Source organism: Oncorhynchus kisutch, linkage group LG10 (assembly GCF_002021735.2).
Source record: "Oncorhynchus kisutch isolate 150728-3 linkage group LG10, Okis_V2, whole genome shotgun sequence".
NCBI lineage: Eukaryota > Metazoa > Chordata > Actinopteri > Salmoniformes > Salmonidae > Oncorhynchus > Oncorhynchus kisutch.
In genome coordinates, this window is record NC_034183.2 from 63,469,558 (window position 1) to 63,475,557 (window position 6,000).

The window sequence follows — 6,000 nt, forward strand, 5'->3', positions numbered from 1 at the left end:
GGAATGGGATCTAAGGTTGTAGTTGTACTAGTGAAATATTATGTACAACACAAACAAGCGTGAATAGATGGCAATTAGGCTACTACATTTTTTTCCCATTACAAATCACACATGCACACACACATTCTCACAGATGCACACTCTGAGGGAGAGAGAGAGAGAGAGAGAGAGAGAGAGAGAGAGAGAGAAGGATGAGAAGACACTGCTCTGCTCCCCCAGCCAGGCAACATTGTGTCAGTTTTCCTTTTCAACAGCGACAGGACGTTAGACAAGGTGCACACAGCACTGCACCCTGAATACAAATGGGGACCGGAGTCTCTGTTGCCCGTGAAGCAGTACAACGGCAATAAACTTCTGGAGGAGAACGACACTGACTGAAGCCAGCCTCTAAATTCCCCTTTAAAATATCACCGGAGACCTCTACCCCCTGCTATGTGAGTGCTGCAGGGGCATACTGTAACATACACACCAGGAAGCAAACACATATAACTGTTAAGGTTCATGTGTTTCTCAACATGTATAGTGCCCTGTCAATTCTTCCCTACTTTATGAGGGCCATATATCACTGGAAAAGGATTACGTGATGACGCAGCGTTGTTGGTTCTGGGTGGAATTCACTTCTTATTTGACGTTGGCTCGATTGCTCTGGTATGAAGCCACCTTCCCCCTGCAGTACATTGTTTACTGCTCAGTGTGTGCTTGTCTGGCTTGTCCCTGTGGCTTGATCAATTTGCATCTCATGCATGTGTGTCTTGTTTGTTTGTTCAGGTGTAAAGGCCCCTTGTCATTTTACCAGCCTTCTGTCTCCACCTCCCTCCTATCCCCCTTCTCCATGCCCTTTCTCCACTCAGAGTTGAGGGATGTGTTGCTGTGTGGAGGGACAGGGGGAGACTGGGTGAGGATGGGTGAGGACTGATAGCTCTACCATTTCATTAAGTTGATCAGCTCTGAGTGTCGTGGGGCAGGCTGGACAGCTGACGAAGCAGCAGCTAACCCTGAGACAAGAGCTTTGGAGGTCATTGAAGACACACTGGGATGGGAGGGAACAAACAGCCAGCTAATGGGACTTGGTGCGTGGTCTCCTAGTTTGGCTCAGACCAGACAGAGTGCAAATTTCACAACTGACCAATGAGGACAGTTGTTTTAGACTGGAACCAACTTTTTCTTTCTCCCGACAGACTCACCTTGGCAGCATGTATGTGTAACCGATGTGAAATTGCTAGCTAGCGCTTCAATAGGTGACGTCACTCGCTCTGAGACCTTGAAGTAGTTGTTCTCCTTGCTCTCCGCGGCTTTTGTGGAGCGATGGGTAACGATACTTCGAGGGTGGCTGTTGTCTATGTGTGCAGAGGGTCCCTGGTTCGAGCCCAGGTAGGGGCGAGGAGAGGGACGGAAGCTATACTGTTTCATATGCACAGATTAGGTGCACATGCACGCACCATTAAAGCAGGACAAACACCCAGTGGAGAATGCTGTGATTATCCTCATGTTTGTGCTCTATGAGACTAAACTACACAGCTACAGAGAAAGTTGGTGAACCCTTTCTGTGTGTAATAGTGGTTGAGTATGACTGTGTGATGTAGTGGAGGAAGGCTGGATTAATCCAAGCATCTGTTAAAAAACATCTTGGCTTGATTGCTGATTTGTTTTATTCTCTAGATGACCTACTGTACGCCCCTCCCCCAGTCCCGTGTCCTTCAGGATTTAACCCTCTGTTGCCCTGCTCTATAGTGTCACTCAAGGTTGGGGATGTCTGGATATTTTCAACCCTAAAAGCCTCTTTTAAAAAAGCCCTCCAAAAACAATATACAAGTAGACAGGTGAGATATTGTACATTTTGGTCTGCCATGGTAGGATGGATCGAATGAGTGTGTGTGCCTCTGTTCGTTGGTGAGTCAGAATGTGTGTGTGTGTATGTAAGTGTGCATGTGCGTGTGGGTGCTTGTGTGTGTGTGTTTTAGCGTCAGTGTGTGACTGAGTGCTTGTGTCTGCATCTGTGTGTGTGTGTAAGCACGCATGTGTGTGTGCGTCTGTGTGTGTGTGTATTCCATGCTATGTGATGACCAGTTCTAGAAGAGGCGAGCCAGCATACCCAGGGATCAATGCATCGTTCCCCTGTCACACAGAGCCTTGCTTCCAAATATGGGACGTCTCATCTGTTAACCCTCCCCCCAACACAGCACGCGCTCCAGCAGGTGTTTCTCACTGATCATCCCTAAAGCCAACACCTCATTTGGCCGCCTTTCGTTCCAGTACTCTGCTGCCTGTGACTGGAACGAATTGCAAAAATCGCTGAAGTTGGAGACTTTTATCTCCCTCACCAACTTCAAACATCAGCTATCTGAGCAGCTAACCGATCGCTGCAGCTGTACATAGTCTATTGGTAAATAGCCCACCCTTTTCACCTACCTCATCCCCATACTGTTTTTATTTATTTACTTTTCTGCTCTTTTGCACACCAATATCTCTACCTGTACATGACCATCTGATCATTCATCACTCCAGTGTTAATCTGCAAAATTGTAATTATTTGCCTACCTCCTCATGCCTTTTGCACACATTGTATATAGACCCCCCCTTTGTTTTCTACTGTGTTATTGACTTGTTAATTGTTTACTCCATGTGTAACTCTTTGTTGTCTGCTCACACTGCTATGCTTTATCTTGGCCAGGTCGCAGTTGCAAATGAGAACTTGTTCTCAACTAGCCTACCTGGTTAAATAAAGGTGAAATAAAAAATTAATTAAAAAAACACACACACACACACACACACACACACACACACACACACACACACACCCTTATTCACTATACATCTCATCAGGGAAACCACGATATAGAACAACTGGTGCTAAACTGTCTACTGTTTATAATACATTATTTACTTCTGCTCACACATTTTTCTCTCCCAAGTGAAACTCACAGAAAAAAAGGTAGACACAGTAATGCATAATGCCAGTGTACTATGTTGGCATACAAATCTCCAACCTGTTAGGCAGGTAATGCTTGGCCATGCATGGAACTAGACAATCTGCCTTGGTCAGAACCAGGCTCACACACACTCTAGCTGGTCTAAAAATACCACAGGTATTAGGAAATGTTCTCGGAAGCACTCAGGTGAAATGCCCCTCTCAAAATGATAAAACTGGGTGGTTGATCTTTTTTCTTAACTGTCTTTGTTCAGAGCAGTGCCACTGTCTTACAGGAAACCCTAACGGGGTTCATACAGTGTATATGGATATCCACGTTGACAAGTTCTCCCTGCTTGGGGTTCTCTCACCGGTATCTGACCTTGAACGTTGTTGTGGATACGGTCATTGTAGTTTGAATAACATGGTCAGTTTAACAATCCCATTTCAACCATCAATTTAACAATTTCTCTTTCTCTCTCTCTCCCTCTCTCTTTCTTTCATAATTTCATTCTTCTTTCTTTCTTCATCTCTCTCTTTCTTCCTTCAGTTGAAATGCAAACGCAGGGTGGGAGTGCCATAACAGAAGACAATTGACAGGTAGAGTTTGTCTACAGAACGTCAAGGAACTGCTCTGTATTCATGAAACTAAAGCACTGGGATGGATGCTAGTATAATTACAGAAGTCTCATTCACTCTCCTGTCCCACAGGACCAAAGTCACTTCTCAGTGGCAATTCAATTTCTCTGGCAGTTTCAGCATGCAGTGTACAACTGCAGTTCTTCTCAGCTGTTCTGTTTTTCCTGTTTATAATGATGAATCAATCAACTTTGCCAAATCCTCTGTGACACTGTGAAGTAAAGCACAGCCACAGACACACAGGTACAGTCATACTGCCACACGGTCACACAGCCAACAGCCAGTCCTTTGACGCCTTACACAGGTCCTGTGATCTAGTCCCCACAGTTCACAGTAAATGGTTTATTTAGTTCCAACTTCCAAGCATACATTACATTTCATCTGACTTGAGTGGGAGGAGGATGGGTCTGCTATCTACACCGTCTCTTTACTTTCGAAGAGCAAAACAAACACATGTAGCAGCTGTGACAAAGCAGCAGCCTCCTTTACAATATTACATTGTACATTACAATATTGACAGCAGCCCGTTGCAATCACATTTGTTTTTGAAATTATTTCCATCCAGCCGACCCCTCTCTGTCCGGTACAAGCAGGCAGTCTGAGACAGTAAAGTGCGGTGGGTCTGGGTACAGCTCTAGGCTAGACAGTGGTAGGGGAAGGGAAAGGGAAAGGGATCCATTACCTGCGTTGGCAATCCGCATCCAGCCCTGGCTCCCACTGGCTCATTCCGTGGCTTCAGCTGTCCTGCTTCTCTGTTTTCCCTTGTCTCCCTTCCCTCACTCCCCCGCTCCCTTCCTTTCGGCACTTGTTGGAGTCTATTTCAGTAGCAACAGAGGAGCCCGCTGCGACCGTGGCATGGTTTCCAGCACTTTGGCAGAAGGTCACATTATCTCTTGCTGGTAAGGGAGGTGGGGTGGGGGGGTGGGGGGGTGGAAGTATGGATAGAGTGATGGAGGGTGATTGAAGAAAGACGGTGCCAGAGGAAATAAGGAGCAACTCATAAACAGAATGAGGCAGTCCACGGCCGTAGTGACAGGCTAATTTCCAGTGTAAGGCGTGAGGATAGAAGTTGGAACAGCTAGCCCCAGAGAGGTTTGTTACGGTAACAAGTCACCGAGCGTTGTGCGAGATAGGCTGTGTCTGTATGTGTGTATGTGAGTATGTGTGTGCTCAATAGGGCAGAGAGTGTATATATGTACTCATTGTAATGAAGCATACCGCATAGGTGTGTGTGTGTGTGTGTGTGTGTGTGTGTGTGTGTGTGTGTGTGTGTGTGATTTCTGTGTCTTGGCTGGTCTTCAGCAGCCTCTCACCTCTGATAACACATCTAATCTGTATCCACTTCCTGGCCAAGAGAAAATATCTCAGAAGCCCAATAACGCAGTTAGAGCCATAAAAAAAACAACCGAAAACAAGTGGTTGATTCAGTGAAATTCTTCACGTCTTCCGACAGTCAAAACTCTGCGCCCGACGCCCTCGTCCTTCTCTCACTGCCCACTGCTGTCGCGCCCATCTTTTGATGACACACTCATCGACTATATGTCAATTTCTCATCGAATTCACGTCTGCAGGATAACCTGAGCCTCCGGTTGCTCCCCGTGCTCTCCAGCGGCACGCTGGCCCCTCCATTAAGTAAGACACAGTGCTGTCCAGATGCTGGGCTTGGGTTTGCTAGCTTCAACGCCCACAGACAGATGGCCCAGACAGAGGACAGCAGCAGCAGGTCAGCCTGTGAGCTTCCAAATCGCTCTTGATGCAGGTTGTTGCATGGATCCCTGAAACCTTTAGTGGCCGTGTTCAATGCACTTGTTGTTCCCGTGTGCCCCTTCCTCTTCTTGCACCTGTATCCCTCCTTCCCCCTGTGTTGCCTGTAGCCTCTTTACTCTGTCCCGTTGTAATCCTGGCTTCTACACTCCATGTCACAGGAAGGGCTTGTGAGTCCTAATCATTATGTAGTAAGGATTTATCCTTTGATTCTCTCTCTCCCTCTCTCTCTCTCTCTCTCACTCACTCTCCCTCCCTGCTTACTATTTCTCCACCCCTCCCCTCGGCCCTCTCCGTTTCTACTGCTCGGCACTGCCCGCTATCTGCAACTCATTCAACGTGACTTCATATTCATTCATTCTCTCTCTCTCTCTCTCTCTCTCTCTCTCTCTTGGCATGCATGGTATGCCTTACCTTCTCTCCTACCCTCTCCTCCTCTCCCTCTCTCTACTCCTCCTCTCCTCTCTCCTCTCTCTCTCTCTACCTCTCCTCTCTCTCTCTCTCTACTACCTCTCCTCTCTCTCCCTCTCTTCTCTCTCCTATATGTTTATCTCTACCCCCCCCCCCTCTCTCTCTCTCTCTACCTCTCCTCTCTCTCCCTCTCTCTCTCTCCTATATGTTTATCTCTATCCCCCCCCCCCTCTCTCTCTCGCCTCTCTCTCTTGGCATGCATGGTATGCCTTACCTTC

At 47.1% G+C, this 6,000-nt stretch overlaps 1 protein-coding gene across 2 annotated transcripts in view; it reads right to left on the bottom strand.

Annotated features, from left to right (window-relative positions):
- The window catches only part of LOC109898684 (glutamate receptor ionotropic, NMDA 2C), a 79,537-nt gene extending 73,995 nt beyond the window's left edge, over positions 1-5,542 (bottom strand). The window contains exon 1 of one of the 2 annotated variants that reach the window (XM_031834660.1): positions 4,230-5,541. The gene's annotated coding sequence lies outside the window, so the exon portion shown is untranslated. Of the gene's footprint in view, positions 1-4,229 lie in introns of both variants that reach the window. The other variant, XM_031834659.1, reaches the window with a different exon arrangement.
- Between the last annotated feature and the right edge of the window lie 458 nt (positions 5,543-6,000).